This window comes from Papio anubis, chromosome 20 (assembly GCF_008728515.1).
Source record: "Papio anubis isolate 15944 chromosome 20, Panubis1.0, whole genome shotgun sequence".
NCBI lineage: Eukaryota > Metazoa > Chordata > Mammalia > Primates > Cercopithecidae > Papio > Papio anubis.
In genome coordinates this window covers 29,279,264-29,293,171 of record NC_044995.1, presented here as the reverse complement: position 1 = coordinate 29,293,171, position 13,908 = coordinate 29,279,264, and the positions used below count along the sequence as shown (strand labels likewise).

The 13,908-nt window shown below is 40.5% G+C and overlaps 1 protein-coding gene across 2 annotated transcripts in view; it reads right to left on the bottom strand.

Annotated features, from left to right (window-relative positions):
• The window catches only part of LOC101020199 (zinc finger protein 28 homolog), an 85,323-nt gene that overhangs the window by 27,077 nt on the left and 44,338 nt on the right, over nt 1-13,908 (bottom strand). The window contains exon 5 of one of the 2 annotated variants that reach the window (XM_031660310.1): nt 12,511-12,559. The exons of the other annotated variant lie outside the window; for it this stretch is intronic. The gene's annotated coding sequence lies outside the window, so the exon portion shown is untranslated. Of the gene's footprint in view, nt 1-12,510; nt 12,560-13,908 lie in introns of those variants that run through there. 2 annotated transcript variants of the gene reach the window in all.

Here is a 13,908-nt window from a genome sequence, read left to right as displayed (position 1 = left end):
AGACCAGTTCCCTTATATTGACTCATGGTTAACTATAGTACAGACTCAAACTGCATGGTTGCAGTCTTGCCAGGCAGCTTTTTGTAAAATGCTCCTGGCTCAAGCTGAGCCTAAGCTACCAAAAAAAAAAAAAATCAGCTTTGCTGGAAGCTACAGAGACAAAGGGAAAGCCACAGGAAAGACAGGAAAAAACAGTTTTGCAGGAACCCCTCCTCCCTATGCACCATCCTCCCTATGCACCAATCTACCACCTTTACCAAGGCTGGCCACTGAGCAGCTGAACTCAGATGGTATCATGCCCCAGGCTACACCTTAAAGGGGCAAATCTGAGCCCCTGTCCCAGGAGGTAAAGAAGGAAGTCAAGATGATCAAGCAGGCCGCCTTCGATCTGCCCACACCAGAGCTTTGCAAATGCCCCTCCAGAAAACACAGGGACCTATTATGATGACAAGGCCAGGCCCAAGGGGGGCAACTGACTTTTATTTACCAGCCCTTTTCTACCACTGATCTCCTGAACTTGAAACATCATACCCTCTCCTACACGGAGAACCCCCAGGGCCTCATAGATCAGGTGCAGTCTATCTTCCTAACGCACAATCCAACCTGGTCAGATTGCAGGAAGTTCCTCCTAACGCTGTTTAATACCGAGGAGTGCAAAAAGATAGCCCAGGCAGCTCTCTGCTGGCTGGAAGCCAGTGTGCCTGAAGGCACCCTTAATGTCCAGGCATATGCTCAGGGCCAATTCCCAGAAACAGATCCCAACTGGGACCCAAATGATGCAACCAAGCTTTAACACCTGCAAAGGTACTAAGAAGCGCAGCTGCAAGGATTGAGGGAAGGTGGAAAAAAGGCAATTGATATAAGGAAGATCTCTGAAGTACTTGAGGGAATTGATGAGCGCCCTAGCCAGTTTTATGAGAGACTCTGTGAGGCATCCCAGTTTTATACTCCAGTTGACCCTAAGGCTGCTGAAAATCAGCACACAGTGAACACAGCATTTGTAAGACAAGTCCAGGGTGACATCAGACAGAAGCTGCAAAAGCTAGAGGGTTTTGCAGGCATGATGCCACCCAGCTTATAGAAGTGGCCACCAAGGTGTACGTCAACTGTGATCAAGAGGCAAAAAAGGAAACAGAGTGGAGACTTAGGAAAAAGGCCAACCTGTTAGCAGCAGCCCTCCCAAAAAGGAAAATTAACATTGTAAAGGGATGCAAATGTGGATGTGGGTGTGGGTGTGGGTGTGGGTGTGGGCGTGGAAGTGGCCAAGTTGAACAGGGAGCCAAGAGACTGCTGAGGCTAAAGGGAGGTCAATGTGCGTGGTGCAAAAAGGAACACTAGAAAAATCAATGTCCAGAGGGCACTGAAGAGAATGGCAAAGGCTGTGAAACAAAGAGGCCACCAGCCAAGGGCTGCCACACCCTGAGGGAGCCAGATGTTGACCTGATTGGGCTGGCAGAGACTGAAGAACATGAGGACTAGGACCAACTGGGCTCCTTCTCCCTAGGTCCCCAGGAGCCCATGGCCACATTAGAAGTGGGGGAGGGGAGGAAGGAGCCCCTCCTCTGGGAGGCAGACCAGGTGAAGGCATTTAAACAAATCAAAGAAGCCTTAACTCGGGCTCCAGCCTTAGGACTGCCAGATCTAACTTAGCCTTTCTTTCCATAAGCTCACGAGTGAAAGGAAATGGCTATAGGAGTCCTAACTCAGGTCATGGGATCATGGCATCATCCAGCGGCATACTTATCCAGGCAGTTGGACTTCACGGTGCTGGGATGGCCCCCATGTTTCAAAGCACTAGCTGCCATAGCCTTACTGGCAAGGGAAGCTGACAAACTAACTCTAGGACAGCAACTAACCATCTGAGTATTGCACTAAGTTATAACATTAATGGATCAGAGAGGGCCCCATTGGTTATCAAACCCGAGAATGACTTGGTACCAAGGGCTTCTATACGAGAATCCTCACATAACTCTAGAGACTGTGAACACTCTAAACCCGGCTACTTTGCTCCCAATTGAATCAGAACCAGGACGTACCTCTTCATTGCTGTACAGACACAGTCAATGAGGTATTCTTAAGCTGGAGAGAACTTACAGACCAACCCCTCAGGGACCCAGATATTGAGTACTTTATAGATGGAAGCAGTTTTGTACTGGAAGGAGTCCAACGGGCCAGGTATGCAGTAGTAACATTGCACTCAGTGGTAGAGGCTCAGTCTCTGCCCACAGAAACTTCAGCCCAAAAAGCAGAGCTGATAGCTCTAACAAGAGCCCTTTTGCCAGCAAAGGACAAAAAGGTCAATATTTATACTGATTCCAAATATGTTTTTGCCACACTGCATGTCCATGGAGCTATATATAAGGAGAGAGGAGGACTTTTAACTGCCAGGGGCAAAGAAATAAAATACAAAGAAGAAATTCTACAGCTCTTAGATGCTGTATGGGCCCCAGAGAAGGTAGCTGTTATGCACTGTAAAGGACACTAGAAGTCAGGGACACTGGAGGCCAAGGGAAATGGAAAAGCAGATAGAGAAGCAAGATGGACAGCAATGACTGCTCCACACTCTAGAAAACAAGTCCTGACCATGCCTCTCCTCCCGGAATCTCCCCTCCAGGAGACCCCAAGTTACTCTCCAAGTGACAGCGCCCGGTTTGCCCAAGAATCTGGAGAATATATTGAAGGAGGATGGTAGAAATTATCTAATGCGAGACTAGCCGTCCCTGAAATGGTGGCCCCCGAATTTGTGAGGCAATTCCAGCAAGGAACTCACATGGGAAAAATGGCACTAGAGACACTATTAGGACACCACTTCTATGTGGCACGGCTCACTGCCATCACATGAGCCGTTTGTGAAGAATGCCTACCTGTGCCCAGAACAACCTATTACAGGGGCCCACCTTGTGAAAGGCCCCTGGGGATTCAGGAAATAGGGGCTGCACCTTGTGAAAATCTGCTTATGGACTTTACTGAGTTGCCCCTATCAGGGGACTATCGATACATGTTAGTACTTGTCTGTACCTTTTCAGGATGGGTCAAGGCTTTCCCCACCAGGACTGAGAAAGCACAAGAAGTACTGCTAAGAAACATTATCCCCAGATTTGGACTGCCCCTGACTCTAGCATCAGAAAATGGACCGGCATTCATAGCCAAGATAGTTCAGGAACTAACACAGCTATTGAAAATAAAGTGGAAGTTACACACACCCTACTGGCCACAGAGTTCAGAAAAAGTAGAACACATGAACTGGACACTCAAATAGCTACCAAAAATTTTTTGCCAAGAAACTCATCTAAGGTGGGATCAGGTCCTGCCCATGGTCCTCCTCCAAGGGAGGTGCACCCCCACCAAACAAACTGGGTATTCACCCTATAAGATCTTGTCTGGCCAAATTAAAGGTGATCTATGTGAACTTGAGGAATTAACCTTAAGGAGACAGATGCAGGCTTTAAGAATAGCCATGCAAAAAATTCATGGCTGGGTATGGGAAAGAATGCCCATAAGCCTCGCAGACCCAAGTTATCCCTTTAGACACCGGGACTCTGTTTAGGTTAAAAAATGGAATCCAACAATACTGGGACCGATATGGGATGGGCCCCATACTGTCATCTTGTCTACTCTTACTGCTGTTAAAGTTGCAGGAATCGTGCCTTGGATTCACTACAGTTGGCTGAAACTGGTAGTCTAGGACAAGTGGACCAGCCAGCAGGACCCAGACCATCCAACCCAGCTGATCCTATGACGGGACTGAGGTGCCAGTGAAGACTACAACAGCCCTGCTCTGGTCACTTTGGAAGCTGACCAGTCTACGCACGGCAGAAGCTTGAGGAAACAACAGCCCTGCTCTAGCCACCCCAGGAGCTGACTCGTCTACACACGGCCAAAGCTCAAGGCATCATCAGGAAAGTAAATGTGGTTAGAAATCTTAGGTCTAGAAACTTTCCTTGTAATATTAATTGTTTTACTATTGTCCTGTTGCTTTGCTTAACTTCCTCCTCTAGAAAAGGACCTCTTCTCCCCATGCTGGGTATAAATATGTTATTCATTACTTTTGCTACTCCCCTTAAACATGTTAAAGGGAGAATCCTTAGAAGGATGCCCCCACTGCACTGACATTACGTGGACAGGAAACACCATGACTGGAAACCTGTTGTACCACACTTATTATAGGTGTGCAGGGACCCATTGAGGAACTTGTACACTCAACCAGATAACCTACTCAATCTGCAACCCAGGAAGTAGCCAGCCTTATGTATGTTATGACCCAAAGTCCTTACCTAGAACCTAGTTTGAGGTTCAAGTTGGGTCAAAAGAAATAAAAGGGGAATAACCATAAAGAATTAAAAAGCTAATGAATGGCCCCCTGAAAGAATAATGCAATACTATGGCCCAGCCACATAGGCAAATTGATCATGGAGATACCGCACCCCTATTTATGTGCTAATCGCATCATATGGTTGCAGGCAGTACTGGAGATCATTACAAATGATACTGCAAAAGCCTTAAATTTGCTGGCTCAGAAATCTACAGAAATGAGAAATGCCATTTAGACTACCTCCTAGCCCAAGAGGGACGGGTATGTAGAAAGTTCAACCTAACTAATTGCTGTCTAAAAATTGATGACAATGGAAAGGTCATCAAACAAAAAGCTGCAAGAATTCAAAAATTAGCCCATGTTTCAGTCCAGACTTGGAAAGGATGATCTCCAGATTCCCTCTTTTCCCTGTTCAGAGGTTAGTTCTCATCCCTTGGAGAATTTAAAACCTTAGTAAGAATAGTTCTAGCCATATTAGGAGTCTGTCTCATACTCCCTTGTCTCTTACCCCTCCTTGTCAAAAACATCTAAACGGCTATAGATGTTCTTGTAACCAGGCAAACTACTACACAACTAATTGTTCTAACTAAATATCAGCCTTTGCCAAATGAAGAAAATTTGCCTTTTCATGAAAAATTAAGTCATAGTGATGGTTTCTATTAAACCTCATTTATAAAAAGTGTTAAAGGGGTAAATGAAGTAGAGGATGTAAAGAAAACTAGTCCTTAGCCCCTCTCTTCCCGTAGAGCAAAGATGGGAAAAACAAGTTTTCCTCCTCTCCTAGCTTCCCCCTCCCTTTCGTAATCCTTCCTTAGTGAAACTCAAGGTTACTTCACAACAACTCCAGTTTCTCTGTTCTCGACAACAAGACGAGCTTGAGTAAGACATGCACCAGCTGCAAGGCCTGCTTTAGTTTGATAAATTCCCGTTTCCCTTCCAATGAAGCTGCAAGGTCAGCATAACCTGTTATTGTTTGATTAAATGCCCCTATTCTGCTTCTGTTAAGCCTGCTTGCTTGCACCATGAGCTTTGTGCCACTAGATGGCCACCAGGCATGTATAAAAGGCAAGCCCTGTCTTTGTCCAGGGCTCAGCCCTTTGGATGCAAATCCACTGCACCGGTGTGCACCTTAATAAAATCCTCCAGTTTCACCTACTGGGTCTCTCCTGCCTCCCATTTTCTGCAACAAAACCATATATAAAATAAAACTCTATATTAAATGTAAATATACAAATATAGAAATCTGTACTATCATAATGATGATGCATAAAACCCCTAAAATTCTTCTGTAGCATATTTAAAACAGAATAAAATCTGCATACATATGTTAATAAATACATAATATAAAATAATTTTTATTTGTTTATTTTATTTTGAGATGGAGTATCACACTTGTTGCCCAGGCTGGAGTGCAATGGTGCAATCTCGGCTCACTGCAACCTCTGCCTCCTGGATTCAAGTGATTCTCCTGCCTCAGCCTCCCGAGTAGCTGGGATTATAGGCATGCACCACCATAACTGGCTAATTTTGTATTCGTTAGTAGAGATGGGGTTTCTCCATGTTGATCAGGCTGGTCTCAAACTCCTGACCTCAGGTGATCCACTCACCTCAGCCTCCCAAAGTGTTGGGATTACAGGCATGAGCCACTGCACCCAGCCTAAAAATTTTTAATATTATACAGAGGTATAATTTTATATTCAATTGAAGTTGTCACAAAATTAAAATATATTGTTTGAATTTTAAGATGTTTAATGTAAACTCCATTTTTTTAAGATAATATGGTTTGGCTGTGTCCCAACCAAAGTTTCATCTTTAATTCCCACATGTTGTGGGAGGGATGTGGTGGAAGGTAATTGAATCAAGGGGGCAGGTATTTCCTGTACTGTTCTCATGATAGTGAATAAGTCTCATGAAATCTGACAGCTTTACAAAGCAGTTTTTCTGCACAAGCTCTCTCTCTCTTATCTGCCACCATGTGAGACATGCCTTTCACCTTCCATCATAACTGTGAGGTCTCCTCAGTCACATGAAACTGTAAGTCCAATAAATTTCTTTCTTTAGTAATTTGCCCAGCGTAAGGTACGTCTTTATCAATAGCATGAAAACACACTAATAGACAACATGATTATAAAGATAACATTTAAAGAAACTATGCAAAACAAAATTAGAAAAATAAATGAAGCACATCACTACACAATTGAAATAAAATTTAAGGCAATAAAACAGTAAATAAGAAAAAGCATACCACTCAGGAACACATAAAACAGTAACAGTAAAACCAGTAACTTCATTTTTAAGAAGTAGTTTTAAATATAAATTAATTAAATTACTTAATAAAAAAGAAATGTAACCTCAGGACTTTGGGAGGTTAAGGTGGGCTGATCACTGGATCTCAGAAGATTGACAACAGCCTTGACAATGTGGCAAAACTCTGTCTCAACCAAAAATACACAAAAAACTGGCTGGGCGTGATGCTACACACTTATGACCCAGCTACCTGAGAGGCTGAAATGAGAAAATCTTCTGAGTTTGGTAAGTTGAGGCTGTAGTGAGCCATGATCACAACACTGCAAACCAGTCTGGTTGACAGAGTGAGGCCCTATCTCAAAAATAAATGAATAAACAAGTAAATAAATGAAATTATAAAAAGAAAAAATAAAATGCTTTACTGGCTTAAGAAAAAAGCTAAGAGTATGTTGCCTACAAGGGAATCATTTTAGCACTAAGTCAAATAGGTTGAAAACCACAGAGTGAAAAAAAAACCAAACTACATTTTATGAAAATAGTAACTACAACTGGGTAGGTATTAGACATAATATGTTTTAAGTCAAGTGCTAACATGAGATAAACACTGATATTATATATTCATAAAATAGGTTGATTTACCATAAATCTGTAACTATTATATCTATCTCCCTAGCTGTATGTATATGTATATATAACACAAGGGCTCCAAGATATATAAAGCAGGCCGGGCGCAATGGCTCACGCCTGTAATCCAAGTACTTTGGGAGGCCAAGGCAGGCGGATCACCTGAGGTCAAGAGTTTGAGACCAGCCTGGCCAACATGGCGAAACCCCGTCTCTACTAAAAATACAAAATCAGTCCAGTGGTGGCAAAGCATATAATCCCAGCTACTTGGACTGAAGTGAAGAATTAAAAAACTGAACCTGGAAGATGGAGTGGTTCCTGATGAAGGCGAGGTCAGCGCCACTGCCTCCAGCCCTGGGTGACAGGCAGACTCAAATCTCGAAAAAAGAAGAAAAAAAATATATATATATATATATATATATATATATATAGAGAGAGAGAGAGAGAGAGAGAGAGAGACCGAGAACGCAAATATTAACAAAATTAAAACAAGAAATACATAACAACATAATTGTAGACATCAAGACCCCAGTTTTAATAACAGAAAATTCAGATTAAAAAATCAATAAGAAAACAAAACCTAGACAACATTATAGACTGTATTAATCATTTTACATATAGAAGAATACCTGAGAGTGGATAATTTATAAAGAAATAAAGACTATATGGCTCACAATCCAGCAGACTGTACAAAAAGTGTGTGCCAGCATCTGCTTCTGGTGAGTGTCTCAGCAAGCTTACAATCATGGTTGAAGGCAAAGACCTTGAAGACATATTTGATACAATAGAATATTATTCAGCCTTAAAAAAAAATCTTGTCACATTTAAAGATACACTTTGAGAATACTATGTCAACTGAAATAAGCCAGTAATGAAATCATAGATATTATGTACATGTCACATAATAACAGACAGAGCAAGTATGAGATGAAGGAGCCAGGTTCTTCTAATAAATCTGTTTTCATTTGAATTAATGGAGTGTAAACATTTTGATTACCAAGAGGATGGTGCCAAGCTATTTATGAAGACTTTGCCCCCATGACCCAAACACCTCCCACCAGGTCCCACATCCAACATTAAGGATTACATTGCAGCATAAGGTTTGGAGAACATGAACATCAAAACCATATTACAGACCAACTAGGCTTAACAGATGAGTACAAAACTTTCCAGTCAAAAGCAAGAGAATACACAATATTCTTATTTGCACCTGGTGTATTCTGTTAGGACATATACTAAGTTTTATTAAATTTAAGAATGCCAGCTAGGTGGTGTAGCTCATGCCTATAATCCCAACACTTAGAGACCAAGGTGGGAGGATTACTTGGAGTTAAAAGTTTGAGGCCAGCCTGGGCAACATAGTGAGACTCCATCCTTACAAATAATCAAATAATTATTCAGACATGGTACTTCATGTTTGTAGTCCCAATTACATGAGACACTGAGGTGGAAAGATCACTTGAACCCAGTAGGTTGAGGCTGCAATGAGACAAAATCATGGCAGTACACTCTGGTCTGGTTGACAGAGTAAGATCCTGTCTCCAAACAAAAACAACAAATACAACAACAAATAAATTTAAGACCAAAATTACACACTTTGTGTTTTCTGACCAAAACTGAATTAAACTAGAAATTAAAAGTAAAACTAAAAAAAAATCCAAAAATATATGAAAATAAAACACACTCCTCAACATATGTTTGCTCAGGAATCAAAAAATAATAATTTTTCAAAGATGTTAATACAACTTACAGTGCTAAACAAATTCAATATAATCTTCATAAAACCCCCAATAGCAGTTTTTTAAAGAAATATTGTTTAAAATGTTAAAATTTTATTATGAGCTATAGCCAAACACCCATGAAAAAGAACAAAGGTGCATTATAATTTCTGATTTTGAAACATATTAAAAGCAACAATAACAAACACAGTGTGGTACTGACACAAAGACAGATAAACAGATGAAAGAACAGAATAGAGCGCCCAGAAATGAACCCTTCTGAATATGGCCAAATAATCTCCCACAAAATTGACATGAGCACACAATAGAAAAAAGATAATCTTTTCACAAAATTATTTTAAAAACTGAATATCCATACTGATAAAGTTCAATTATTTCCTGAAACCATAAGTGAAAAATCTTTTAATCAGCCATAAGAAGATAAGTTCTTTTTGTTTTCTTTTTTCTTCTGAGATGGAGCCTCGCTCTATTGCCCAGGCTGGAATGCAGTGGCATGGTCTCAGCTCACTGCAACCTCTGCCTTCTGGATTCAACCAATTCTCCTGCCTCGAGCCTGCCACCATGCCTAGCCAATTTTTATATTTTTAGTAGAGATGGGGTTTCACCATATTGGACGGGCTGGCACGGTGGCTCACACCTGTAATCCCAGCATGTTGGGAGGCCAAGTTGGGCAGATCATAAGGTCAGGAGTTCAAGACCAGACTGACAAACATGGTGAAACCCTGTCTCTACTAAAAATACAAAAATTAGCTGGGTGTGGCAGCATGTGCCTGTAATCCCAGCTATGCAGGAAAATCGCTTGAATCTGGGAGGCAGAGGTTGCAATAAGCTGAGATCATGCTACTGCACTCCAGCCTGGGAAACAGAGTGAGACTCTGTCTCAAAAAAAAAAAAAAGAAAGAAAGAAAGAAACCCATGATGACTGTCGGTAGAAAACAAGGAAACAAGGAGGCACCCATTATTTTATGTTATAAATGTACTTCTTATAATTAAAAATAAAATTATTATCACATACAGCAATTCCATTTATTAATCTGTATCTAAAATATGCAACATAGGACCTTCAAGACATATTTGATACAATAGAATATTATTCAACCTTTTAGAAAAGTCTTGTCACATTTAAAGATACACTTTGAGAATATTATGTCAGCTGAAATAAGCCAGTAATGAAATCATAGATATTATGATTTCACTTATGTAAGATATATAAAATAGTCACACTCATAAAAACAGAAAGTGGAAGGGTGTTTGTTAAGGGCTGGAGAGAGCATAAAATGAGTAAATGTTATTTAATGGATAGTGAGTCTTAGTTTTACAAGATATAAAATTTCTAGAAGTCTTTTGCATAACAATGTGAATACAGTTAAGATAGTTGAAATATACAACTCTTTTTTTTTTTTTTTTTTTTTTTGAGACAGGGTCTCAATCTGTCACCCAAGCTTGAGTGCATGGCACAATTATGGCTCACTGCAGCCTTACACTCCCAGGCTCAAGTAACCCTGCCCCTCAATCTCTCAAGTAGCTCAGACCACAGGTACACACAACCCTGCCTGGCTATTTCTTAGAAAGAAAAATGTTTGTAGAGAGGGTGTCTCCACATTTTGCCCAGGCTGGTCTCAATCTTTTGGGCTCAAGCAATCCTGTCCTGGCCTCTCAAAATCCTGGTTTTACAGATGTGAGCCACCACCATGCCTGGCCCTGACATGTGCATTTAAACAGATTTAAGAAGCTAAATTATATGTTATGTGTTTTTACAACAATTACTTCTTAAAAAACTGAAAAAAATACCAAATTATAAATCTTCTAAAAAATTACCTCCAAATCACAAAGTGTTTGTCTCACACAAAGGAAATACGTATTCATCATTAAACACATGGCGAAAATGAGGCTATTTCCAAGGCTACTCACTTAGACAAGATAAAGCCAACATTGAAAATGAGCTAAGAGGTCAGGCACAGTGGCTAATGCGTGCAATCCCAGCACTTTGAGAGGCTGAGGTGGGCAGATCACCTGAGGTCAGGAATCCGAGACCAGCCTGACCAAGATGGAGAAACCCCGCCTCTAATAAAGAAAAATAAATAAAATTTGCGGGGTGGGGTGGCACATAGCTGTAATCCCAGCTACTTGGGAGGCTGAGGCGGGAGAATTGTTTGAACCCTGGAGGCAGAGGTTGCAGTGAGGCAAGATAGTGCATTGCACTCCAGCCTCAGCAACAAGAGCAAAACCCCATCTCAAAAAAAAAAAAAAAAAAAAAAAAAAAAAAAAAACAGAGAAAAAGAGAATGAGCTAAGAAAGAATATATGCAAGATAAGCTATAACAAAAATTGGGGTCACATTTGTAGATATAAACACACAAATATATATAATCTGATTGTGACAGACATATGGCTCATTTATCTTTTAATTAAACCCCACATTAATTTAAAGTATACAAACAGAATTGCCAATTGTCTAAAATTATAATACATAAGTAAAACTAAAAACAATAAACTGATAGTAAGAAATTTACAGTAAAAAAGACAATAATATAGTACTACAAGACAATAATAAATGTTTACTCATAAAATCTAGTTGGCAACATCAATGTACATTAACAAATAATTTGTCTAGATGACTGCAATGTTTGGCTGTAACTGTGCATTCCTGGAAGGCAGGCATTTTAAATTACTGGTATCTATTGTAAGGTAATAAAATTTCAGAGAAAATGAATTACAATCATAAACGGGAGATGCTAATGAAAAACTTTTAATAGATAAGCATTTAAAAGAAACTAGTGTCAATTTGTTTTAAATATTTGCTATTTTTACCCAAAATAAAACTACTGTAATCCAAATATAGAAGCAAACAACACCTTACATTGTGAAATTATACATATATTTAGCAGAATAGGGTTAGAGCCTCATATACAAAACAAATATTTGGGGAATAAACTATGCTATTATTTAGATATAGGCTGACAAAAGTAGTTGAAAATTTTATAATTCCTTTTTGCCTGCCTGCATATTAATTATCTAATTTAATTCAGGCACAACATGTAAATTCTAGTATATTGCCCTAAATGTCTGAATCTAAAATTACAGACAAATTTGAAGTAGAAAATAGAAAGTAAAAATTTATATAGAGAGTGACATTAATAAGACTAAAAAAAAAAAAAAAAGGCACCCTATTTGCTTATCCCCTGACAGCAAGAAAATTTGTCAGCCATTCCTAACAAAAATGCCTTTTTGAGAGAACCACGCATCATGGTTTATACCGGTAATGAGAGTTACATGATACATTAACAAATTGCTTGCAGACAAAATATTAAGACATGCCTGGGTTATGTAATAAGACCACATCTCAAAAATAAGTGCCTTTGGCCAGGCACAGTGGCTCACACCTATAATCCCTCACACCTGTGATCCAAGGTGGGTGCATCACCTGAGGCTAAAAATTCAAGACCAGCCTAGCCAACCTGGTGAAACTCCATCTCTACTAAAAACACAAAATTTAGCTGGGTGTGGTGGCAGCACCTGTAATCCCAGCTACTCCGGAGGCTGAGGCAGAAGAATCACTTGAACCCGGGAGGCGAACGTTGCAGTGAGTCAAGATCGCGCCATTGCACTCCAGTCTGTGTGACAGAGCGAGACTCCATCTCAAAGAAGAAGAAGAAGAAAAAAAGTGCCTTTAAGAGAGTTCTGAGATCTAGGAAGGGAGTTGTGTTCTGCCAAAGCCCAAGATTGAAGTAATTCTGTTTAGAAGATAGGCCCTCATTCAGGTGGCAAACTACAGGACTACTGTTTTTGGCTACAGACAAGAAAATGTTCCACCTAACTTGGTTCCAGTGAGAATTTTGAACTTACTCTGTAACCATCCCAAACTCTTCCCAGCCACAGTCTGGGGGAGGTCCTGCCCTTCCAGAGGCCTAGAGGAAGACACCCATTTACAGCCATGCTGGCAGGCCTGCAGACCTTGGCCTTTACTGTGGTCCCTGAGGCAGTTTCATGATTCATTTCCAGGTCCCTGAGCCACAGTTCATGGCCGGTTCTGCCTATGTAGAAACCCAAAGTGACCTGGGAAAATTATCTCTTGTAGTCAGTGAAAGCCATGCTCATCCACATCCTGATATAAAGTCCACCATATGCAGACCTGACTGCAGAAACCTGCCCCTGGGTCTGCAATGCACAGCAAAGTCCTGAAAGATATTCACTCTATCCAAAAATTAACTGTCCAAAATTTAAATGTGAACTACAATTATCCAAGCCCCTTTTTTTTGTTTGTTTTTTGTTTTTTGTTTTTTGTTTTTTTGTTTTTTGAGACGGAGTCTGGCTCTGTTGCCCAGGCTGGAGTGCAGTGGCCGGATCTCAGCTCACTGCAAGCCCCGCCTCCCGGGTTCATGCCATTCTCCTGCCTCAGCCTCCCGAGTAGCTGGGACTACAGGCGCCCGCCACCTCGCCCGGCTAATTTTTTTTGTATTTTAGTAGAGACGGGGTTTCACCGTGTTAGCCAGGATGGTCTCAATCTCCTGACTTCGTGATCCGCCCGTCTCGGCCTCCCAAAGTGCTGGGATTACAGCCAAGCCCCTTTTAACAAGACAACTAAAGGTGGACCCTTGTGCAAACCCAGCAGCCTTAAGACCAAGCTACACCCCTTCTTCACTACAAACCCAGAGGGCATTCTATCACATTGGGGGCCAAACAAAAATTTACTTTTACTTTCTGAAACCAGTTTATAAAATCTTGAAGAGGTGTTTGCTCCTTTAAATTTACAGACCCCATTGCAAAACAACTGTTTCTTATTGTCAATGCTTCTATTTTAACATAGAACTGAAAGTATGTGGAAGAAATAGTCAAAAGAAAAATTTAAAGTCATTGAAATTGAAGACCAAAAGTAAAACGTTGCTCTTGGTAGATCATGTAATCTTATATCAAAAAAACATAAACAGTACATTAAAACCTGTTTAAACTAAAAATATAAAATTAACACACAAATCCAAGTTATGGT